Source organism: Pseudorca crassidens, chromosome 4 (genome assembly GCF_039906515.1).
Source record: "Pseudorca crassidens isolate mPseCra1 chromosome 4, mPseCra1.hap1, whole genome shotgun sequence".
Taxonomy (NCBI): Eukaryota; Metazoa; Chordata; class Mammalia; order Artiodactyla; family Delphinidae; genus Pseudorca; species Pseudorca crassidens.
In genome coordinates this window covers 75,990,482-76,017,258 of record NC_090299.1, presented here as the reverse complement: position 1 = coordinate 76,017,258, position 26,777 = coordinate 75,990,482, and the positions used below count along the sequence as shown (strand labels likewise).

The following is a 26,777-nucleotide window of genomic DNA, read 5'->3' as shown; positions in this document are numbered from 1 at the left end:
GTTATGTGAGTCTCCAGTCTTATTTTAATTAAAAATGTAAAAACAGCATAAACATGAGTGTAAAGAGATAAGCCATTTATATGAGAACTGTGTCAAATGCTTTTGAAAGACTTGCTAAAAGACAAAACGCTAAAAACAAAAAAATTGCTCTTGAATTAGGTGTAGGTAAAACAATGGTAAATAATTGGGGAATTATGTTTTAATTGTATATTACCTTGTTGTAACAGTGTCTTTAAATGCTCACAATATTTAAAATGGGTAGTTTTACCTGCCAGGAGACATTTAGACAGTAATTTTGATTGTCTAACTGGGGAGTTGTTACTGGCATCTAGTGGATAGAGAACAGAGATGCTACTAAACTTCCTACAATGCACAGGGCAGCCTCACACAACAAAGAATTATCTGGTCCAAAATATGAATGGGGTTGAGAAATCCCATTTTTAAAGAAACCAAAACAGGAAATCATAGGTGATTTATTATGTGTATGATTTTTGCAGTGATAGTGCACAGAACTCTAATTAGTTGAAACATTCATAGGACAAGTCTTATGTCTTATGTCAGGTAGGATTAGATTCAGCTGCAAGAAACAATGACTCAAAATAACAGCTCGCAGAGCTGCCATCTTAGGACGTGGCCTTTGGCCTCCCGGTCTGTAAGATAAAAAGTAGCGCTCCATGCACCCAGGAGCAGGATGGAGGAATGGACAAAGCAGAATAAGAATTGGGGGAAGCAGCAAGGGAGGTTATCTTAGTGTAGGGAGCATTACAGCTGGCCATGTGCCCTGTCTTTGCCTTACATCAAAAGATTGGCATCTGTTTTCTTTTATGTTTTAAGAGATTCTGTTATTGTTTCCCTGTTAATTGACTTTTTCAATTAAGTGAGCAATTACCACTTGTCCCAATCTCATTGGATAAGAGGGCATCTACTCTCCTGTGGAAGCCCTGGAAGGCAACATCTTAATGAAGCTGGGGCAGCAAGAACACATCAGGCTCCTAAATGGAGATAGAGGGCTGAATGGAGGATGGAAAGGGTCAAAAAAGTTCTTTACTTTAGAGTTTGGCCCATGGCCAGCCCTGCTTAGCTCTTTATAAATCCAGATATCAGTAGAAGTGTGTAGTTCATTTATTAAGAGTGCTAAACAGGGTGACTTACTCTGAAGTGAGGAACGGTAATCACTACTAAAACACACACACACGAACAGAAATACAGCAGGCCATATATTTACCTGTTATTAAAGTGGGACTCTGCACGTCATAGTGTGACCATTGTGACCATTTCTAGTCCTGGCCCTGCTAGAGACTAGTGGCTATGCATAAGACATGTTATGTCTCTGGCCTCGATTCCATTGAATCTGAGGGTTGAGTTCCATGACCCCATATCGGTTTCTTAGGGCTGCCGTAATAAAGCCACAAACTGGATATCTTACACGATGGAAATGCACTGTCTCACAGTTCTCAAGGCTAGAAGTCCAAACTCAAGGTGTTGGCAGGGTTGCTTCCTTCAGAGGGAGAATCTGTTCTATTCCTCTGCCCTAGTATCTGGTAGCCTCAGGCATTCCTTGGCTAGTTAATGGCATTCTCTTGGTGTCTTCACATGATCTTCCCTCTGTGTGTGACTCTGTGTCCATATTTCCCTTTTGATAAGGACACCAGTCATATTGGATTAGGGCCAATTCTACTAACCTTAAGTTGATTACCTATATAAAGACCCTATTTCCATATATGGTCACATTCTGAGGTACTGGGGGTTAGGACTTTAACATATCTTTCTGGGTGGACACAATTAAACCCATAACAACCCCTGAGATCTAATTCTGAACCTACTGCTTTCTTTAATGCTGTTGCTTAAATGCCAGTATCTTAAAAGTCCAGACAGGATTCCCGAGTGTATCTGGGCATTATGCACAGGGATTAGGTTGAATGTAACAGGACATTCTCATGGAGGTGGGAGTGAAGAGCAAATTATGAAGCTGGAGGATAGTAAAGTAGGTTCGGTGACATATCTTGGACTTTCATTTAAAAATCAGCCAGACAGAACCTTCCTCTGAGGTCCTTTTCTTACATAGCAGGTACTGACCCATTGCTTCAACACGGCATCTGATTTTTGCATTAGAAAAAACTTTTTTTTTTTTTTGTGGAAAATAGAAATCTTTCTGTAGGCTGTTTCTAGGAAATCTAGGAAAATGTGGGTGTTTGGCCTCCTCTCAGCTGTTCTGTGATGAGAAAGTCTCACGGTATTCTCCAATTGCTGTCTTCCTTTCTCTTTTCCAGCCAGATTGCAATCAGTATGAATTACCAGGATGTCCCAGGGACTTTAGCCCTGTGTGTGGAAGCGACATGTCCACTTATCCCAATGAGTGTACTCTGTGTGTGAAAATCAGGTAACAATTTTACAGTATAAACTAGCCAAGTTTTCTTTAGTTGATTACTTAGGAAGTTGTGACTCTTTTCTTGGACACAAGAATCAAATGTGACATAAGTAGTTCTGTTTTAAGACTGACATTTTAAAAAACACAGAATCCTCCAGTGAATTTTCCAGGCCAAAGTTAGACAATAAGGTGTGTGATTAATCAATTATAGACCGGATAATTAAGTGATGTACTATCAGGGATGGGTAGTTTCCAAAAATTAAGAATATATTTAGGATTGTAGCTGCAGTGTACTTTGTAGCCCCGTTGGTCGAGCCTGTGCTGGGCACTGAGAAAGAAGACCTGGGTCTGCCACCCAGTGTCTAGGGACAGTTCCAGAGTAATGAATCAGTGTGTCTTCAGAGGAATGAAAGAAAACAAGGAAGGGAATGGTAGATATTTCTGGGTTTTGAGGCAGGTCATGGAGATGAGGCCCTGCCATGTAGACCCCAGCCCATAAACAACCCTACCCATCCTGGCACAACTTGAAGGGGAACAGGGATGTCCCAGAGCATCAAGTTCCCTCAGAATGCATTGTCCCTCAGGAGACAAGATGGGGGAGTAGAAGGACTTGAGCTCACCTCCTCTCACGAAAACACCAAAATCACAACCAACTGCTGAACAACCATCGACAAAAAAGATGGGAACCTACCAAAAAAGATATTCTATATTGAAAGACAAAGAGGAAGCCAAAACCAGATGGTAGGAGGGGTGCTTTCGCGATATAATCAAATGCTATACCTGCTGGTTGGGCAACCCTCAAACTGGAAAATAATTATATCACAGAGGTTCTCCCACAGGAGTGAGAGTTCTGAGCCCCATGTCAGGCTCCCCAGCCTGGGGTTCTGGCACTGGGAGAAGTCCCCAGAGCATTTGGCTTTGAAGGCCAGCAGGGCTTGAGTGCTGGAGCTCCACAGGACTGAGGGAAATAGAGACTCCACTCTTGGAGGGAGCACACAAGGTTTCATGTGCACTGGGTCCCAGGCAAAGCAGTGACTCCACAGGAGCCTGAGCCAGATGTAACTACAGGTCTTGGAAGGACTCCTGGGGAGGCAGGGGTCGGCTGTGGTTCACTGTGGGGGGCAAGGACACTGGTGGCGGAGGCCCCAGGGAATATTCATCGGGCGTGTGCTCTCCTGGAGGTCGCCATCTCAGCACCAAAACCTGGCCCCACCCAACAGCTTGCAGGCTCCAGTGCTGGGACGACTCAGGCCAAACAACCAACGGGGTGGGAACACAGCCCCACCCATCAGCAAAGTTGTCTAAAGTTGTCCTGAGCCAACGGCTGTCTATAAACAGACCCCTTGACATGGCCCTGCCCACCAGAAGGACAAGACCCAGCTCCATACACCAGTGGGCAGGCACCAGTCCCTCCCACCAGGAAGCCTGCACAAGCCCCTGAACCAACCTCACTGACCAGGGGACAGACACCAGAACCAAGGACTACAATTCTGCAGCCTGAGGAATGGAGACCACAAACACAGAAAGTCAGGCAAAATGAGATGGCAGAGAAATATGTTCCAGACAAAGGAACCAGACAAAACCCCAGAAGAACAGCTAAGTGAAGTGGAGATAGGCAATCTGCCTGAAAAAGAATTCAGAATAATGATAGTAAAGATGATCCAAGATCTCAGAAAAAGAATGGAGGCACAGACCAAAAGATATAAGAAATGTTTAATGAAGAGTTGGAGGATTTAAAGAACAAACAGAGGAACTTCCTTCATGGCAAAGTGGTTAAGAATCTGCCTGCCAATGCAGGCAACATGGGTTCAATCCCTGGCCTGGGAAGATCCCACATGCTTCAGAGCAACTAAGCCTGCGTGCCACAACTACTGAGCCTGCACTCTAGAGCTTGTGAGCCACAAATACTGAGCCTGTGTACCACAACTACTGAAGCCTGCGAGCCATAGAGTCTGTGCACCGCAACTACTGAGCCCATGCACTGCAACTACTGAAGCCCGTACACACTAGGGCCTGCATGCTGTAACTACTGAGAACACGTGCTGCAACTACTGAAGCCTGCATGCCTAGAGTCCATGCTCTGCAACAAGAGAAGCCACAATGAGAAGCTGGTGCACTGCAACAAAGAATAGACCCCACTCACTGCAACTAGAGAAAGCCCACACGCAGCAACAAAGACCCAACGCAGCCAATAAATAAATAAAATTTTAAAATAAGTCAATAAAGAACAAACAGAGGTGAACAATACAATAACTGAAATTAAGAATACACTAGAAGGAATCAATAGCAGAATAAATGAGGCAGAAGAAAAAATAAGTGAGCTGGAACACAGAATGGTAGAAAACACTGCTAGAGAACAGAATAAAGAAAGAAGAATGAAAAGAAATGAGGATAGTCTAAGAGACATCTGGGACAATATTAAGTGCACCAACATTCACATTAGGGGTCCCAGAAGGAGAAGAGAGAGACAAAAGGCCTGAGAAAATATTTGAAGAGATAATAATTGAAAATTTCCCTAACGTGGGAAAGGAAAAACTCACTCAAGTCCAGGAAGCCCTGAGAGTTACATACAGGATAAACCCAAGGAGGAACACTCTGAGATACATATTAATCAAACTGACAAAAATTAAAGACAAAGAGAAAATGTTAAAAGCAACAAGGGAAAAGCAACAAATAACATACAAGGGAATCCCCATAAGGTTATCAGCTGTTTTTTTCACCAGAAATTCTGCAGGCCAGAAGGGAGTGGCATGATACATTTAAAGTGATGAAAGGGAAAAACCTACAACCAAGAATGCTCTACCCAGCAAGGCTCTTGTTCAGATTTGACAGAGAAATCAAAAGCTCTACACAGCTAGAGAGACCGTGTGCTGCAACCACTGAGCCTGTGCACTCTAGAGCCCATGTGCGACAACTAGAGAGAAGCCCACACACCACAATGAAGAGCCCACATGCTGCAACGAAAGATCCCGCATGCCGCAACCAAGATCCCGCACGCCACAATTAAGACCCAACACAGCCAAATTAAAAAAAAAAAAAAAAAGCTTTACAGACAAGCAAAAGCTAAGAGAATCCAGCACCACCAAACCAGCTTTACAACAAATGCTAAAGGAACTTCTCTAGATGAAAAAGAAAAGGCCACAACCAGAACCAAGAAAATTACCAATGACAAAGCTCACCAGTAAAGACAAACATATAGTAAAGGTAGGAAATCATCTACACACAAATATGAAGTCAAAACCAGCAATCATGAGAAGAGAAGAGTACAAATGCAAAATATCGGAAATGCATTTGCAATTAAGAGACCAGCAACTTAAAGCAATCGTATATATAAATACATATATAGACTGCTATATAAAAACCTCAAGATAACCACAGACCAAAAATCTACAATAGATACACATACAAAAAAGAAAAAGCAATCCAAACACAACTCTAAACATAGTCATCAAATCACAAGAGAAAAGAACAAAAGAGAGGGGAAAAAAAAGACCTACAAAAACAAATCCAAAACAATTAACAAAATGGTAGTAAGAACATACATATCAATAATTACCTTAAATGTAAATGGATTAAATGCTCCAACCAAAAGACACTGACTGGCTGAATGGATACAAAAACAAGATCCATATATACCCTGCCTACAAGAGACCCACTTCAGATCTAGGGACACATACAGACTGAAAGTGAGGGGATGGAAAAAAGTATTCCATACAAATGGAAAGCAAAAGAAAGCTGGAGTAGCAATACTCATGTCAGAGAAAATAGACTTTAAAATAAAGACTGTTACAAGAGACAGAAGGGCACTACATAATGATCAAGGAATCAATCCAAGAAGAAGATATAACAATTGTAAATATATATGCACCCAACATAGGAGCACCTCAATATATAAAGCAAATGCTAACAGCCATAAAAGGAGAAATTGACAGTAACACAATAATAGTGGAGACTTTAACATCCCACTTACATCAATGGGCAGATCATCCAGACAAAAAATCAATAAGGAAACACAGGCCTTAAATGACACATTAGACCAGATGGACTTAATTAAAATTTATAGAGCATTCCATCTGAAAGCAGCAGAATACACATTCTTCTCAAGTGCACATGGAACATTCCCCAGGATAGAGCACATGCTGGTCCACAAAGGAAGCCTAAGTAAATTTAAGAAAACTGAAATCATATCAAGCATCTTTTCTGAACACAGTGCTATGAGATCAGAAATCAACTACAATAAAAAGAAACTGTAAAAAACACAAACTCAGGGAAGCTAAACCATATATTACTAAACAACCAATGGATCACTGAAGAAATCAGAGGAAATCAAAAAATACCTACAGATAAAACAAAAACACAAAGATCCAAAACCTGTGGGGCGCAGCAAAAGAAGTTCTAAGAGGGAAATTTATACCAACACAATGTTACCTCAGGAAACAAAAAAATCTCAAACAACCTAAACTTACACCTAAAGCAACTAAAGAAAGAACAAACAAAACCCAAAGATAGTAGAAGGAAAGAAATCATAAAGATCAGAGCAGAAATAAATGAAATAGAGACGAAGAAAACAATAGCAAAGATCAATAAAACTAAAAGTTGTTTCTTTGAAAAGATAAAATTGATAAGCCTTTAGCCAGACTCATCAAGAAAAAAAGGGAGAGGGCTCAATAAAATTAGAAATGAAAAAGGAGAAGTTACAACTAACACCACATAAATACAAAGGATCATAAGAGACTACTACAAGCAACTACAAGCCAATAAAATTGGCAACCTAGAAGACATGGACAATTTCTTAGAAAGGTATAATCTTCCAAGACTGAACCAGGAAGAAATAGAAAATATGAACAGACCAATCACAAGTACTGAAATTGAAACTGTGATTTAAAAACTTCCAACAAACAAAAGTCCAGGGACCTCCCTGGTGGTGCAGCGGTTAAGAATCCGCCTGCCAATGTAGGAGACACAGGTTCAATCCCTGGTCTGGGAAGATCCCACATGCCGTGGAGCAACTAAGCCCTTGTGACATAACTACTGAAGCCCACGTGCCCTAGAGGCTGTGAACCACAACTACTGAGCCCATGCACCACAACTACTGAAGCCCACGTACTCTAGGGCCTGTGTGCTGCAACTACTGAGCCTGCGTGCTGCAACTACTGAGCCTGCATGCTCCAACTACTGAAGCCCACATGCCTAGAGCCCGTGTTGTGCAACAAGAGAAGCCACTGCAATGAGAAGCCCACACACTGCAACAAAGAGCAGCCCAAATCTCTAGCTGCAACTAGGGAAAGGCTGTGTGCAGCAACAAAGACCCAATGCAGCACCCCCCCAAAAAAAAAGTCCAGGACTATATGGCTACATAGACGAATTCTCTCATTCAGAGGAGAGTTAACACCTATCCTTCTGAAACTACAGTAAGTCCCCTACATATAAACCTTCAAGTTGCAAACTTTCAAAGATGTGAACATGCGTTCGCATGTCCAATCACATGAGTTAGTTCACGTATCTGGCGTACATTGTCACATGTGTGCATCCTCTACAAGTGGTGTGCTTTTGTGTACTTTACTGTACAGTACTGTATAGAGTACAGTAGTACAGTATCTTTATTTCAAGCCCAGGATGTCCAGAAGCAAGCGTAAAAGCAGCAATGATGTAGCTGGTATTGTACTGTACTTTTTGAGGTACTGTACTGTAAGATTAAAATTGTTTTCTTGGGACTTCCCTTCCACTGCGGAGATGCAGTGGTTAAGAATATGCCTGCCAATGCAGGGGACATGGATTTGATCCCTGGTCTGGGAAGAACCCACATGCCATGGAGCAACTAAGCCTGTGCGCCACAACTACTGAGCCTGCGCACCACAACTACTGAGCCCATGCTCCGCAACTACTGAAGCCCGCACGCTCTAGGGTCTGAGGGCCACAACTACTGAGCCCATGTGCTGCAACCACTGAAGGCTGCGCACCTAGAGCCTGTGCTCTGCAACAAGAGAAGCCACCGCAATGAGAAGCCCATGCACTGCTACGAAGACTAGCCCCCACTCACCGCAACTAGAGAAAGCCTGCGTGCAGCAACAAAGACCCAACACAGCCAAAAAAAAAATGTATTCTTTATTTTTTGTTTGTTTGTCTTTTATGCATTATTTGTGTGAAAAGTATTATAAACCTATTACAGTACAGTACTATATAGCCAATTGTGTTAATTGGGTACCTAGTCTAACTTTGTTGGACTTATGAATGAATTGGACTTATGAATGCACTCTCAGAACAGAACTCATTCATATGTAGGGGACTTACTGTATTCCAAAAAATTGAAGAGGAAGGAGTACTCCCAAACTCATTCTATGAGTCCACCATCACCCTGATACCAAACCCAGAGAAAAATACCACAAAAAAAGAAAATTACAGACCAATATCACTGATGAACATAGAAGCACAAATTCTCAACAAATTACTAGAAAACCAAATCCAAGAATACATTAAAAGGATAATACACCAAAAAAAAAACAAACAAACGAAAAGGATCATACACCATGATCAAGTGGGATTTATCTCAGGAATGCAAGGATTTTTCAATATCTGCAAATCAGTGTGATATACCACATTAACAAATTGAAGAATAAAAACCATATGATCATCTCAATAGATACAGAAAAAGCTTTTGACAAAATTCAACACATATTTATGATAAAAACTCTCTAGAAAGTGGGCATAGAGGGAACCTACCTCAACATAATACAGGCCATATATGCTAAACCCACAGCTCACATCATACTCAATAGTGGAAAGCTGAAAGCATTTCCTCTAAGATCAGGAACAAGACAAGGTGTCCACTCTCATCACTTTTATTCGACATAGTTTTGGAAGTCCTAGCCATGGCAATCAGAGAAGAAAAAGAAATAAAATGAATCCCAATTGGAAAACAAGAAGTAAAACTGTCACTCTTTATAGATGACATGATACTATACATAGAAGATCATAAAGATGCTAAGGGCGTTCCGGAGCAGGGCAGCTGGACTATGGGAAGCGGCAGGCAGAGGGCAGCAGTAGGAAACTCGGGGATCTGGGTGCAAAAGCCCAGGAATAGGAGCCGCAGGCATGCTGCGTCCCAAGGCTTTGACCCAGGTGCTAAGCCTGGCCAACCAGAGCACCCTGCTGCTGAATAACGAGGGATCTCTGTTGGTCTACTCCGGTTACGGGGATACAGACGCCCAGGTCACTGCTGCCATCACCAGTAACATCTGGGCGGCCTACGACCAGAATGGGAATCAAGCGTTTAATGAAGACAATCTCAAATTCATCCTCATGGACTGCATGGAGGGCCGGGTAGCCATCACTCGAGTGGCCAACCTTCCACTGTGTATGTATGCCAAGGAGACTGTTGGCTTCGGAATGCTCAAGGCCAAGGCCCAGGCCTTACCTGAAGGAGCCTCTCACCCAAGTAGAAGCATCATAATGGGTGTTGGTGGAAGCAGGGGTTCAGAAAAGAGAGACGACCATTTGGAGGGGCAGGGCCTCCTGGGGAAGCCTTCCTGGATGTGGAGGGTTGGGGGGACTTTGTTCTTCCCAAGAATAACTTCAACTCCTGTCTTGAAAAAAAAAAAGATGCTACCAGAAAACTACTAGAGCTCATGAATGAATTCACTAAAGTTGCAGAATACAAAGTTAATACACAGAAATCTCTTGCATTTCTATACACTAACAACGAAGGATCAGAAACAGAAATTAAGGAAACAATCCCATTTACCATTGCATCAAAAGAATAAAATACCTAGGAATAAACCTGCCTAAGGAGGCAAAAGACCTGTACTCTGAAAGCTATAAGATGCTGATGAAAGAAAGTGAAGGCAACACAAACAGATGGAAAGATGTACCATGTTCTTGAATTGGAAGAATCAGTATTGTCAAAATGACTATGCTATCCAAGGCAATCTCCAGATTCAATGCAATCCCTATCAAATTACCAATGGCATTTTTCACAGGACTAGAACAAAAAATTTTACAATTTGTATGGAAACACAAAAGACCCCGAATAGCCAAAGCAATCCTGAGAAAGAAAAATGGAGCTGGAGAAATCAGGCTCCATGGCCTCAGACTATACTACAAAGTTACAGTAATTAAAACAGTATGGTATTGGCACAAAAATAGAAAGATAGACTAATAGAACAGGATAGAAAGCCCAGAAATAAACCCATGCACCTATGGTCAATTAATCTATGACAAAGGAGGCAAGAATATACAATGGAGAAAAGACAGTCTCTTCAATAATGGTGCTGGGAAAACTGGACAGTTACATGAAAAAGAATGAAATTAGAACATTCTCTAACAAAATATAACCTGAAAATGGATAAACAAAACAAAAATAAACAAAATAACCTCAAAAACAAAAATAACCTCAAAATGGATTAAAGACCTAAATGTAAGACTGGATACTATAAAACTCTTAGAGGAAAACATAGGCAGAACACTCTTTGACATGAAATACAACAATATCTTTTTGGATCCAACTCCTAGAGTAATGAAAATAAAAACAAAAATTTTTAAATGGGACCTAATTAATCTTAAAAGCTTTTGCACAGCAGAGGAAGCCATAAACAAAACAAAAAAAAACCCCCACAGAATGGGAGAAAATATTTGCAAACGAAGCAACCAACTGGGGATTAATCTCCAAAATACACAAACAGATCATGCAGCTCAATATCAAAAAAACAAACAACCCAATCCAAAATGGGCAGAATATCTAAATAGACATTTCTCCAAAGAAGATATACAGATGGCCAAAAAGCCCATGGAAAGGTGCTCAACATCACTAATTATTAAGAGAAATGCAAATCAAAACCTCAATGAGGTATCACCTCACACCAGTTAGAATGGCCATCATCAAAACGTCTATAGGGACTTCCCTGGTGGTCCAGTGGTTAAGACTCTGTGCTCCCAATGCAGGGGGCCTGGGTTCTATCCTTGGTCAGGGAACTAGATCCCACATGTCTCAACTAAAGATCCATCATGCCACAACAAAGATCCCGCGTGTCACAGCTAAGACCTGGCTCAGCCAAGTAAATAAATAAATAATTAATTTTTTTAAAAAAGTCTATAAACCATAAATGCTGGAGAGGGGGCTTCCCTGGTGGCGCAGTGGTTGAGAGTCTGCCTGCCGATGCAGGGGACACAGGTTCGTGCCCCGGTCCGGGAGGATCCCACATGCCGCGGAGTGGCTGGGCCCGTGAGCCATGGCCGCTGAGCCTGTGCGTCCAGAGCCTGTGCTCCACAATGGGAGAGGCCACAGCAGTGAGAGGCCCGTGTACCGCAAAAAAAAAAAAAAAAAAATGCTGGAGAGGGTGTGGAGAAAAGGGAACCCTCCTACACTATTGGTGGGAATGTAAATTGGTACAACTAATATGGAGAACAGTATGGACGTGCCTTAAAAAAAGAATTACCACATGATCCAGCAATCCCACTCCTGGACATATATCTGGAGAAAACCATAATTTGAAAAGATACATGCACCCCAGTGTTCATTAGAGCACTATTTATAATAGCCAAGACATGGAAGCAACCTAAGTGTCCACCGACAGACGAATGGATAAAGAAGATGTGGTACATATATACAATGGAATATTACTCAGCCATAGAAAAGAACAAAATAATGCCATCTGCAGCAACATGGATGGACCTAGAGATTATCATACTAAGTGAAATAAGTAAGACAGAGAGAGACAAATATCATATGATATTATATGTAGAATCTAAAACAAATGATACAAGTGAACTTATTTACAAAACAGAAACAGATGCACAGACTTCAAAAACAAACTTATGGGGCTTCCCTGGTGGCGCAGTGGTTGAGAATCTGCCTGCCAATGCAGGGGATACGGGTTCGAGCCCTGGTCTGGGAAGATCCCACATGCCGTGGAACAACTGGGCCCGTGAGCCACAACTACTGAGCCTGTGCATCTGGAGCCTGTGCTCCGCAACAAGAGAGGCCGCGACAGTGAGAGGCCCACGCACCGCGATGAAGAGTGGCCCCCGCTTGCCACAACTAGAGAAAGCCCTCGCACAGAAACGAAGACCCAACGCAGCCAAAAATAAATAAATTTAAAAAAAAAAACAAAACCCAAACTTATGGTTACCAAAGGGGAAAGGTGGGAGAGGGATAAATTAGGAGTTTGGGATTAACATATATGCACTACTATATATAAAATGGGTAATCAACAAGGACCTACTGTATAGCACAGGGAACTCTATTCAATATTCTGTAATAAACTATATGGGAAAAGAATCTGAAAAAGAATGGATATATGTAATGTATAATTGAATCATTTTGCTGTACACCTGAGACTAACAGAACATTGTAAATCAACTATACACCAATATAAAATAAAAATTAAACAAAAAAGAATATATTTAGTAGTTAAACTCTGTGGAATATTAAGTGTGGAATATTAAGTGTTCTTTTAAAGTCAGAGGGCATATTCAGGTAACCTATGCACCCTGCACTATTAGTTGGAAAAGAGGTCTTAATAACTCCATCTGGCAGAATGCTCAGTAATAAGTGTATTACACCTGATACACTTAGTGTAAAACACCTAACCAGCTCATGTGACCATGACTTCTACTCCAGGTATGCTGCTTTGTATTTCAGGGGTCCATTCTCTGACCTCAGTCTTAAGTGAGTTACCTAGGTCTTTCTTCTCAGAGTGATTCTTTGGGGATAGTTCCCTGTGCCCTAGGGTTAGGGAAAAAAAAATAGCTGAGTTGGGCTTTCACCCTCGATTTAGCTTTAAAAATGATTAATTGTCACCCTGTAAAGAATCTAATGTATAATGACATGGGTCTTTTTAATACAAATAGTGGGGCAGTTTCAATACGGCAGGTAGTGTTTCAATATGGCGGCCCAGGGCAGGTCACCCCAAAATGTGCCTCAATGGCATGTTAATTATTGTGAATTAAAGTTGCTTAAGAAAGAGCCAGTAAGAGAGACACTTTGACCCTCCTCTCTGTCTCCCTGAAAGCAGGAAAATAATCTCATATGAAAGATGCACTCCCTGCATCTGAAAGGTAGAAGGGACACCCTTAATCGCCAGAGATAGGGAATTCAGAGCTGAAAAGCCTGTAAAAACAAACCTTGTTACGTCTTTAATTTACTTCCCTAAGCCAAAACTCTGTATAGATTCTTCACTAATTAACTACCCAAAGTCTAAATTTCTTTGTCTTGTCAATTCCTCACAAATGTATTGTTTCTTTGTCTAAAAAGAATAAAAGCTGCCTGCTTTGGTTACTTATTAGGTCCCATTTCTATGAGACCTCTGTGCACATAAATAAAAGTTTTTCTTTTTCTCCTGTTAATCTGTCTTGTGTCCATTTTATTATTAGTCCAGCCACAAGAACTCAAGAGGGTAGAGGGGGAAATTTATTCAACCTGACAGTTGGTGAGCCAGGCAGGAGCCTGGCTGGAACCTGCTTCCCGCCCTGAGGCTACTGCAGATGAGAGATCCTGAGACATCTGATAAAGACCAGCAGAAAGTAAGATTTCTTACCACCTCAGCTTCCTGGATCTCTGTCTGCAAGGTCTGGTGGAAGGGAAAGTGGCGAGAGTTCCTTACTCCCTCTCTAAATTTAGATTAGCAGGAGAAAATATTTTTGAGCTAGTTCCTTGTACTTAGCAACTCTTGGGAATTCTTTTCTTCCCAGAGATGGTCACTGTTTTTCTTCGTCTCTGTCTGTTGAATTGTTTGCCATAAGGAGGAAGAACCATAGGGCAGAATGCAGGCATAGGTCCTTCCTATAAGCCTGCTGTTTGAGCCACCCTCATAGACTGGTGAGTTAATGTTTCTCACCAGACCTGCATCTACTTAAACAAACTTTGCTGTGGATCTTCCATATAAACCCAGATAAAGTTTGTCCTTCCACCTTGCTTTATGTCCTGAGATCTCAGTTTTGTGTCCAGTGAGAATATTCTCTCTGGTCCCGGCCATTTGGAAGGTGCATCTGGTGGCCAGTTGAATAGACTTGGGTTTTGAAACAGAAAGTCAGCACTCTGGCCATACCAGCTCTCAGGAGAGTTTGTCTTAATGGGCTGTTGTCTCAACCTTCATTGCCTTACTTTCTTAGACTAACTATGGGAGTGAACTTTGTTGATCATGTGAGGGCTATATACTCTTGTGAGATACTTCTTTCATCTTTGGTTAAGCCATAAAAAAGGCTTATTGGTTTGAGTCTGTATTTGAAATTAATACAAGATCCTACTCATCAATGGCCAGAAAAAGGATCCTTTAAGTTGGCTATATTTAAGAGGAAAAAAATTTTGAAAGCTCTCATCATAAATAACTTATATTGATACTTATGGGAGGATCAAATTGAAAGGAAAAAAAAGTATAATGGTGAGCTTTAGGTAGGCCCTTATAAAGATGAAAAAACAGAAATTAGACCTAAAGTAAGAGGCAACATAAATTCCCCTTCTAAAAAAAATCGCCCATCTCCTCTATAATTCCCCAGTGCCTCCTGCAAATAATCAGGAAGTAAATCAGCTGGAAGCCAATATTCAAGGGTTTAATAGAAACAATTTTCTTTGTCTTGCAAAACTCTACAAAATGAGAAATGCAACTGTAGAAACAAGTCAAGTTCCACTTGCCTTTACCAATTCCCAGTCCTTACCTATTCCTCTCAAAATGCTTTCTAGATATTATAAAAGATCAGGATATTGGAGCAAAACTGTCCTGTACTTTAAAAATTATTTTAAAATAATAATTACCCTAAGACTTATAATAAATATATATATATATATATATATATATATATACATATATATATATATATATAAAAAATAGATAAATATACTCCAGAACTCCTAGGAGAAAACCTAACATTTTCTTTGGCCCTAAAAGCTATAAATCTTATCATGTCTTTGAAATGTAAACACAGCCCACATTGCCTGAGACTGAGCCTGGATTAGCTGAATTGGTAAAACCTGAAACCAAAAAAAAAGGGAAAGAGGCCTTTTAAAACACAAACTGCTAAAAGGATCTCTTGCCCAAACTCTAGTAAATCACATCCCTTCTGCAATTATTTGTCAAGGGCAAATACAGATCTTAAGTCTTCTCCACAAATAATAAAAGATGTTAGCCATCTGAGCAAGTAAACTTAATTTATTTCAACTTTATTTATAAACTAGTGACTTTTCTATTGTACCTGCTCATGACTAAAGTTTTAAAATGAAAACTAAGAGATCTCTGGTTGTGTATATGTCTATATGGGTACATTATAGATATTTTTCTACCTCTAGATGGTATTGCCAAAATTAATTTGTAGAAGAGTTCCACTTAATTGGCCTAAACAAACAAGCACTTACATTAAAATTCTCAAACATATAATAAGAACCCCAAATTTTTTCAAGTTCTAGGATAATCTTTGATAAATAAAAGCTAATTTTAGGCTTTTTGGTTTAATTAATATAGGTATGTCTTCAGAGTTACAAGCATTAAATATAATGCATATAAAAAATTTTGTTCTACCTAGTTTTGCTAGTCAAATGGGCTTATGTTGTCTCTGTTGCAAATTCTGCCAGCAAAAAAAAACGAAAGAAAACCTTAATGAATAGCTGCTTTAATGACTCATTAAATTTTCATAAGTAAACTAAGTGTGATTGTTAAAAACAAATGAATAGATGTAAATTAGATAAGAATTTTTAGCTGAGGCTTTTAATGATAATTGTTTTATTATGCGTCTATTTTTCTAAATTCTTTGGTAATTTAATTTACAACCTTAGAGTTTTGCTAAGTTAAATTAAATGATGGGAATTCATTGGGTGTCTAGATCATTTCCAAATAAGATAAAATACAGAAACATTAATTGCTAAACAAGTTTACCTACTTTTAATGTGTTATGTTTGGGTCTGTTAGTAGATATAGCTTGTGCTTTATTGAAATACTGTGCTATGAAGTGGCATATATTTCTAGAAATTATGAAATGTATTTACGTTTGCCAAGCTGCAAAATGTTAATACAGTTCACAGTTTACTTCTTTATTTCCCCCCGAAATTAAGATTTCAAAGGATTAAGAATTCTAATTAATATATGTAGTTAAAGGTACCAGAAATAAAAAAAGAAGTATTAAGTGTTTTGGACTAAAAAAAGGTAAAGAGGTGCTTTTGTTAAGGAAAGAGAAAGCGATTTTTTCCTAAAGCTGGCTATTTCTAAATGGGAAAGAAAACAAGGGACAAATAAAATGAACATAGAAAATTATAAAAGGTTTATGAAAAAAAGAATCTTTAGGAATTTTATGTGTGATCAGGACTGGCTAAGACTGAAATGAATTTAATTAAGTAAATGAGTTTTAATATCAAAAGTAAACTGGTGCAAAATTAAAATTTGGTATGGATCTGTTAAAAGGACAAAGTTTTCTTAGATTATTGGTCTAGTCTTAATAAGAAATTGTAAGAAAAAGAGTTTTCTTTACCTTTAATCTGTCTAGGAAAACAGATTCTATGTTCTGTCTTTATCAGATTTTTGATCACTTAGAAGACACACACACACACAAATCTAAGTCTTTTCAATATTAAAAGAACTAAGGCTTTTTACAACTATTTAACTTTCTGTATTTGCCAGGGATGTCTTTGTCACTTTGATTAAATGGGCAGCTCAGTATTCTTTCACAGTGACCTATGATCCTATTTGACCAAGTGTTTTAAAAACGTTTGATATTTTTGACAAACTGCACAAAAAAACAAATTCTAAATGAAGTCTTATTGAACTGGAAATAATTTTGGGGTTTTCCAGAGGGCCCCTGGAACACCTCAAAAATTTATTTTCTCTCCTTATAAAAGAGATATAAATTAATTAGGTTTATTTTGTATGTTAAATTACATAGGAAGCATTGTCAAGTAAATGATGATAAACCTTCTTAGGTCATATTGTATGGGTAAATGTTATTAACATAAATGTTCTAGAAAATAACTGAAAATCCTAAGCTTTGGATATGTCCTAGTATGTTAGCCATAATTCTAGTTGTTATCTTAAAATAATATGTGTCTCAGAGATAACTAAATTTCTTTATCAGTTCCATTATAATGAATCAGATCTTCAATAACGGACATTTTAAAGTCTTTTATCATCTACACACAGTTACTGTTTTACTCACATGCTTTTACAAAAGCTTTCTGCAAATGTGTTTTATCTTGAGGGGAATTCATGGAAAGCAATCTAACAACTATTCTAGAATATAAGTTTCTGATGACTTTCAAATCATACCTGGGTAAGAATTTACAGAACCCTAATGGAGAAACTGATGGCTTCAAAAAATTTCTAACAAAAGATCAAGTGGAACAAGAATTAATTATGGGACCAAATAAACTGAGGAAGATAATTATAATTTTTTATGATTTATTAAAATTTGAAACATTGCTGATTTTTAAAATTTTTTGTTTCTCCAGATTTAAGGAGACTTTTTTCTCTTTTCTCTTAAGCTGTGACTTAGAACAATTTGGTCCATTATAGGTTTCTAAGCAGCATTGGAACATTTATCTTTTTCTCTCTACTGGATCCCTCCAGAATTCAGAAACTCTCAGTGAGTACTCTTATTTTCCTGGCAATATAGTTATTTGCATAAGTTCAGTAAGAATCTGTTTTTCTTATAACAAAACACAATTGGAAACATTGATTATATAATATTATCAATGCTTTGACTGGAATGTCATATTGGAGAGAGACATGCATAGACTCAGATATGACCAGACAGCTTTGAGAAACTAAGGTTGACTTTATGTAGCCAATAAAGCCTCTTGGAAAAACAGCCTAGTACCTTACTTTCAGGGTTCCCAGCAGTCTTACCAGGTGAATAGGGAGGGTCATTTCCTGGCAGACCCAGGAAATAGTTTATTTTGAGGACCTCGTGAAGAAAGGAATTCCCCCAAATCTATACCTATTGCAGGCAAAGTCTGTTGGCGAATGTTTGGCTTGGCTTCTTAGCCTTGAGAGGCTATTAAAAATTCAATCTGAGGGACTTCCTTGGTGGTCCAGTGGTTAAGGCTTTGCCTTCCAATGCAAGCGGTGTGGGTTTGATCCCTGGTCAGGGAGCTAAGATCCCACATGCTGCACGGCCAAAAACAAAAAACAAAAACAGAAGCAATATTGTAACAAATTCAATAAAGACTTTAAAAATTGTCCACATCAAAAAAATCTTAAAACAAAAAAAATTCAATCTGAGATTCCTCATAAAAAGTTCCAGCAAAGCAGATTTAAAATAGTCCATATGCTCAATCACTATTCTTGCTGTACTTATGTAAACAACCAGGCCAAGGTTATTGAATCTAGACTTATTTTGCAAACAAATTAGTCTAATTTGGCTATCTTTGGTAAAAACTGGGGGTAATTGTAGAGAGAAAACTATGTTTCAGCAGAAACTATAATACACACTTGTAGACACCAAATTCTAGTTCTGTTCATTGTCTTTGAGGGTTTTGTTATTTACCTGTAAACTAGACTATATCCTGAATTCTTCAAGTTTCCTCCTATATCAGGCTATTACTCTCCAAACTATCCTTTCCAAATTTGTCCTATTATTTTTTTATCTGAAATCACTGAAAACTAAAACTGCCCTTTTTTTTATGAAGCCCTACAAACTGAAGCTAGACAATTTGAAATAAACTTCAAAAGCTCATATTTAAACAATCTTTGTGCCTGTTGCTGTATAAGCAACTCAGAAAGTTTACCTGAACACCTGATGACATCATCAGAGACATTTTAAATTGCAAAAGATGCTGTGACCCTGACATCTAGAAATCTTAACTGACTGACCCCTGGGCGCAGAAACTGGTTTATAATCTGCTCCAATCATTAACCTCTGTTTTTCCTTTGTTTCCATAGACATGCCTCTTATTTATTTTTTTAAATTAAATTATTTATTTATTTATTTTGGGGCTTTTCTCTAGTTGCAGCAAGCGGGGGCTACTCTTCATTGCAGTGCACGGGCTTCTCACTGCAGTGGCTTCTCTTGTTGCAGATCATGGTCTCTAGGTGCACAGGCTTCAGTAGTTGTGGCACGAGGGCTCAGTAGTTGTGGCTCGTGGGCTTCAGAGTGCAGGCTCAGTAGTTGTTGCGCATGGGCTCAGTTGCTCTGCAGCATGTGGAATCTTCCCAGACCAGGGCTCGAACCTGTGTCCCCTGCATTGGCAGGCAGATTCTTAACTACTGCACCACCAGGGAAGTTCCGACATGCCTCTTATTAATGCCTGATTGCTTGCAGCATAGGCCTAACTTTGGGATGCCACCTGCATCACCTGAAATGAGCTTAACTCATCTGACTTACTGTCAAGTCTGAGAGACTGGTTTAGTGGGATGGAACACTCTATCAGCTTGACTTTTAATATGTGAGATTGCCAAGGAAGTTTTAGAAGAGGGAACTGTTGAGGCCCAGGGCAAGCCACCCCAAAATATGCCTCAATGCCATATTAATTATTTTGAATTAAATTTACTTAAGAAAGAGCCGATGCAAGAGTTACACTTTGACCCTTCTCTCTGTCTCCCTGAGAGGAGGAAATAAATCATATGAAAGATGCACTCCCTGCTTCTTGAGGTAGAAGGACACTCTTATCACCAAACATAGGGAATTCAGAGCTGAAAAGCCTGTATAAACAAACCTTGTTACTTCTTTAATTTACTACCCCAAGTCAAAGCTCTCTTTAGATTCTTTACTAATTAAGCTCCCAGAGCCTAAGTTTCTTTGTCAATTCCTCACAAATTTATTGTTTCTTTGTCTAAAATGTATAAAATCTGCCTGCTTTGGTCACTTATTAGGTCCCATTTCTATGAGAACTCCGTGCACAGGAATGAAAATTTCTTTTTCTCATGTTAATCTGTCTTGTGTCCATTTTATTTTTAGTCCAGCCACAAGAACTCAAGATGGGTACAGGGGGAAATTTAATAATAAATGTTTTTATGGTTGTTCGATTTGCAGGGACGATGGTCATGATATTAAGGTAATCCGAAGTGGACCATGCTGATGGACCAGAAAGGAAATTGGAGAAACCACCTTCAACTGCACACTAGATGAACTTCATTTTTCCCTTTTTCTCTTTTCCTATGTTTCTATGCATGAGATTTTTTAACCCATATTTTCTGAGATGAGTTGTGTAAGTGGGCAGTGACTGATAAAACAACAACAAAATCCTTGTTTTTTGGCTTTTGTCCCTTGAGTTAAGCTTATTGCCCAGGTGACCTATGTATTGCTTTATTTGGTTGGAATAAAATCAGCATTGTATTCAATTACCACTGTTCCCTGTCGAATATCCATTCTCACTCAGCAGCCTCATGTGGCTCTTTTCTTCTCAGGCAAATGTGAATTTCACTAAGGAAGTAGAGTCATTTTTGAGAGGGCAAGGTTTATTCTCCTTCCCCATTTCCCTAAATCTTGGATGTATAATGTATGTGTAACTGGTACAGTGTTCTGCACAGAGCAAATAATGTGAGACACTGGAGCTGACTTTAGCCAGAGCTGGTAGAGTCCAAGAATCATGCAGGTAAAAATACAAGATTCCATGTCTCTTTTCAATACAATTTTACTCCAGGGTTAATGCAGGAATTTGCCTTTTCCCTTCTTTTAGAACACTGATTCTCAACCCTGGGTGATTTTCCCCCAGGGGACATTTGCGACTATGTCTGGAAACATCTTTGGTGTCACAAGTTGAAAGGTGGGTGCTCCTGACATATAGCGGGTAGAAGCCAGGGATGCTGCCAAAGACATCCAGCTCCCAACAACCAAGAAATTTTCAGTCCAAAATGTCAGTAGTGCTGAGGTTGAGACATTCTGTCTTAGAGTTTGATGTAACATAAAGAATAGACAGAGGGACTTCCCTAGTGGTCCAGTGGCTAAGACTCTGCGCTCCCAACGCAGGGGGCCCGGATTTGATTCCTGGTCAGGCAACTAGATCCCACATGCTGCAACTGAAAGATCCCGCATGCTGCAACTAAAGATCCTGCATGCCACAACTAAGACCTGGCTTAGCCAAATAAATAAATAAAATATTAAAAAAAAAAAAGAACAGACATAGCAATAACAAAAGTGACCTAAGTTTAATTTAGAAAGATAGTGTTTTCCAGATAGAGGATTTTGAGTCAAGTCCTGGATTTAAGTGCATTCCAGGTCTAGGAAACTGTGAGACTGTGAGGCAAGAGGTGGCAGGGAGAGTGTGTAGTGAAAAGAACATGGCTTTGGGGGATGGGCTAAACGTGAAATGAATTCTGATTCCAAGATTTACTTGAGCTTCTGTTTTCTTATCTGTAAAAGGGGGATAATGCTCAACCCATGGAGCTGCTGTGAGGAAACTGCTCAGCACAGCACTTGGCACATGGAAACCACTGAAATAGTAGCTACTGTTACTTAAGTACCCCTCTTAAGGAGGAAGAAACTGAGGCCTGCAGAGGCAAACCAACTTGCCCAAGGTTACAGAATACATGCAAAACAGTCTGGACTAGAAGCCTGGTCTCCAAATTCCCAGACCTCTGTTCTTAAATGGAATAGAGGCAATGAAGTGGGAAGTTGTATAACATAAATGTGCCACAATTACATTATGTCCTGTAGTTATTTTTGGCTTAAAAGTTTTATAAAAGTGGTATATGATTTTCAGAAAGTTAAAAAAACTACACAGAGGGCTTCCCTGGTGGTGCAGTGGTTAAGACTCCGCCTGCCAATGCAGGGGACACGGGTTTGAGCCCTGGTCTGGGAAGATCCCACATACTGTGGAGCAGCTAAGCCCGTGTGCCACAGCTTCTCAACCCTGCGAGTCTAGAGCCCATGATCCGCAACAAGAAAAGCCACCGCAATGAGAAGCCTGTGCACTGCAATGAAGAGTAGCCCCCGCTCGCCTCAACTAGAGAAAGCCCATGCGCAGCAACGAAGACCCAACGCAGCCAAAAATAAATAAATAAATTTATTTAAAAAAATATATACAGAAATATATTTAAAAAATGAAAGTCTTTCCCATACTAGCCTCCAGAGGTAACCAATATTAACCTTTTGGAACACAGTCTCCGTAAGTATGTGGTGTATATAAAATCACACACACACAGAAACACACCCCTGCCCTATAAACTTGCTTCTCTCCTTATATTTGTTTTTTACGTCAATATATGTAGTTTGTTCTTTTTAAAAGCTACACTTAAAAGTATTTTATTGTGCCATAAGTTACCCAGCTCTATTGATCTGTAGTCAGATATTAGGAGTCTCGTGGCTGAAACTGGAAGAATCCCAATTCAAACTAGCCTTAGGTAAGGAGGAAATTGGCCCATTTAGTCATATTTGCAGAAGAGTGGGGGGGACGGGGCGGGGGCGCGTTAGCCTCAGAGGGTGCCTGGGACCAGGGCCTCTAACCCATCAGGACTCCCTGTCTCTTCGTGTCTCATCTCTGTTTATTTCAGCATAAACAGCTTCCTTTATAGACTAGCTTTACCCCCTGTGTGGGAGGCAGAATTGGCGGCTCCAGATCGTATCCTAGCAGCTTCCTGACCTGACAGGAGATGACTCTTTTGTAACAGCTCCAGGTGAAAAAGTCTGCCTGAGTCACAGCCCCACTGCCTCACTACCTGAAAAGAGAATGACCCTTTTCTGGGCCAAGACAAATCGGTTCACGCTGGATCACACACCCACCCTTCAGGCCAATTGCTGTAGTCACAGGAAGTACGGTGATATGTGATTGGTTCAGCTGAGATGAGCACTTGGGTGCAATGTTCCCAGAGGGAAAAATTCAAGAAGACAAAATATCAGTAGATGTTAACTATAGGCTGCTTACAGTTTTTAATGATTATAAAACTGTTTCAGAGAATATCCTTATAAATACATTCTTGGCACTTGAATGTATATATGTATGTATACACATAATGAAAATAACTTTAAAATATTTAGAAGAAAATTATGCTCATGTAGCATACACTAATCACCTGTTTTGCCCAGCAGCTCTTCCTTCTTCTGCTCCAAAAAAGCACTGTTTCTGCTTCCCACTCTCCTTCTCCACTCCACTCCAGACTTCTGGCTGAATGGAGCTGCCGCCTTCTTACAAGATCCTGTATCCCTGACCCTGGTGATAGGTTGAAGGGTGAGCACCTGGTCCAAATTAGACCAGTCATGACCAGTAATAATTCCCCCTACCCTGGTCACAGAGGTTGGTCTGCAGTGGGTTTCTGACCATTCAGAGTCCTCCCTCAGAGAAGGGCCCTTTTCCTTTTAGGTGGTGGGATTGAGAGTCTTTGTCACTGAAAGCTGCTGGAAGCCATGATCCCTCACTACAAAGAAAGGCTGCAGTAGGAGAGCATGAGGCCAATATGCCATGGGGAGCAGAAACCCGAGACCCAGAGAGTCTTGGTGGAGCTCAGCATTCCGGTTCCAGGCCGTGGGGTCCCTGGGGCGCCCCAGTTGTCTACCCTGCCACGGTTTATGCTTAGTTGGTCAGCTTTTCCTTTGATTCTGTGAACTGGCATGCTGTCCATTCAATATCCCCCACAACACATTTTTTGTTTGTTTTTAGCAGTTTAAGTTGGGTTTTCATCACATAAACTCGGCTACTAATAAATTCAAGCAATTCAGAAATGTGTGGGGTGAAAGAGTTTCCCTGTTCTAGTCCCATTCTCCTCTCCTAAGTAAACAATAATTGCCTACTACAGTGAGCTTGGAAGACTTTTATGCTCAGGAAAAAACTGATAAAATGGTATTTCAAAAAGAAACTCATTTGTGTAAACTTGTATTATAAGGATTTTATTGCAGTACTGCTTTTATGACACTGAACTATCAATACTTCTGTGTTTTCTGTACAAACTTCTATTATAAAACATATACACAATCTACAGATTCAATGCAATCCCTATCAAACTACCACTGGCATTTTTCACAGAACTAGAACAAAAAGTTTCACAATCTGTATGGAAACACAAAAGACCCTGAATAGCCAAAGCAATCTTCAGAACAAAAAACAGAGCTGGAGGAATCAGGCTCCCTGATTTCAGACTATACTACAAAGCTACAGTAATCAAGACAGTATGGTACTGGCACAAAAACAGAAATATAGATCAATGGAATAGGATAGAAAGCCCAGATATTAACCCACGCACATATGGTCACCTTATCTTTGATAAAGGAGGCAGGAGTGTACAGGGGAGAAAGGACAGCCTCTTCAATAAGTGGTGCTGGGAAAACTGGACAGGTACATGTAAAAGTATGAAATTAGATCACTCCCTAATACCATACACAAAAATAAGCTCGAAATGGATGAAAGACCTAAATGTAAGACCAGAAACTATCAAACTCTTAGAGGAAAACATAGGCAGAACACTCTATGACATAAATCACAGCAAGATCCTTTTTGACCCACCTCCTAGAGAAATGGAAATAAAAACAAAAATAAACAAATGGGACCTAATGAAACTTGAAAGCTTTTGCACAGCAAAGGAAACCATAAACAAGACCAAAAGACAACCCTCAGAATGGGAGAAAATATTTGTAAATGAAGCAATTGACAAAGGATTAATCTCCAAAATTTATAAGCAGCTCATACAGCTCAATAACAAAGAAACAAACAACCCATCCAAAAATGGGCAGAAGACCTAAATAGACATTTCTCCAAAGAAGATATACAGACTGACAACAAACACATGAAAGAATGCTCAACATCATTAATCATTAGAGAAATGCAAATCAGAACTACAATGAGATATCATCTCACACCAGTCAGAATGGCCATCATCAAAAAATCTAGAAAGAATAAATGCTGGAGAGGGTGTGGAAAAAAGGGAACCCTCTTGCACTGCTGGTGGGAATGTGAATTGGTACAGCCACTATGGAGAACAGTATGGAGGTTCCTTAAAAATCTACAAATAGAACTACCATATGACCCAGCAATCCCACTACTGGGCATATACCCTGAGAAAACCATAATTCAAAAAGAGTCATGTACCAAAATATTCATTGAAGCTCTATTTACAATAGCCAGAGATGGAAACAACCTAAGTGTCCATCATTGGATGAATGGATAAAGAAGATGTGGCACATATATACAATGGAATATTACTCAGCCATAAAAAGAAACAAAATTGAGCTATTTGTAATGAGGTGGATAGACCTAGAGTCTGTCAAACAGAGTGAAGTAAGTCAGAAAGAGAAAGACAAATACCATAAGCTAACACATATATATGGAATTTAAGAAAAAAAAATGTCATGAAGAACCTTGGGGTAAGACAGGAATAAAGACACAGACCTACTAGAGAATGGACTTGAGGATATGGGGAGGGGGAAGGGTAAGCTGTGACAAAGCGAGAGAGAGTCATGGACATAAATACACTACCAAACGTAAGGTAGATAGCTAGTGGGAAGCAGCCGCATAGCACAGGGAGATCAGCTCAGGTGCTGTGTGACCGCCTGGAGGGGTGGGATAGGGAGGGTGGGAGGGAGGGAGACGCAAGAGAGAAGAGATATGGGAACATATGTATATGTATAACTGATTCACTTTGTTATAAAGCAGAAACCCACACACCATTGTAAAGCAATTATACTCCAATAAAGATGTAAATATATATATATATATACACATATATATTCTGTAAACTTGTTCTCCCTTGTTTGTTTTCATGTTAATATATGTAGCTTCCTCCTTTTAAGAGCTACATAGCATTTCATTATATCATTGTGTCATAATTTATCTAGTTTTTATTGATCTATATTTGGATTGTTTATGAGAACTCCCTTGGTTGAAAGTTGAAAATCCCAACTGAAACTAGTCTAAGCTAAAGAGAGAATTGTGTAATTGGATCCTGGATATAGCAGAGTGACTAAGTACGTGAGCTCAAAGTCAGGTATCTGTGTTCATTAAGCAAGTTACAATTTGACCCAGTTTCCTCACCTGGAAAGTGAGGATGATAATAGTAATTATTTCATAGGGTTGTTGTGAGATGTAAATAAGATATATGTAAGGAGCTCAGAACACCTGAAATGTTGGCTATATTATACAAAACTATACTTTTAAGAAAAAACCCCGCTGTTTTTTGGCTTTATCCCTGATCCTATAACAATATATCATATTTTCCCAAGTCTGTACTTCATTTTATTTTTATTTATTTATTTATTTATTTGCAGTACGCGGGCCTCTTACTGTTGTGGCCTCTCCCGTTGCGGAGCACAGGCTCCGGATGCGCAGGCTCAGCGGCCATGGCTCACCGGCCCAGCCGCTCTGCGGGATGTGGGATCTTGCTGGACCAGGGCACGAACCTGTGTCCCCTGCATCGGCAGGCAGACTCTCAACCACTGCGCCACCAGGGAAGCCCTGTACTTCATTTTAAAGAGAACAGTATTGTATTCTATTATATGGACATACAATTACCTATTATGCAATACTCTAGTGATGGACATTTCAGTTACTTTTCATTTTCCACCATCACAGATA

At 39.7% G+C, this 26,777-nt stretch overlaps 1 protein-coding gene and 1 pseudogene across 5 annotated transcripts in view; one reads left to right on the top strand and one right to left on the bottom strand.

The window, feature by feature from the left end:
- LOC137223746 (RE1-silencing transcription factor-like) overlaps positions 1 to 26,777 on the bottom strand; it is a 190,578-nt gene that overhangs the window by 115,195 nt on the left and 48,606 nt on the right. The window lies entirely within an intron of this gene.
- Positions 9,359 to 9,934, top strand: LOC137223176 (ragulator complex protein LAMTOR2 pseudogene; annotated as a pseudogene).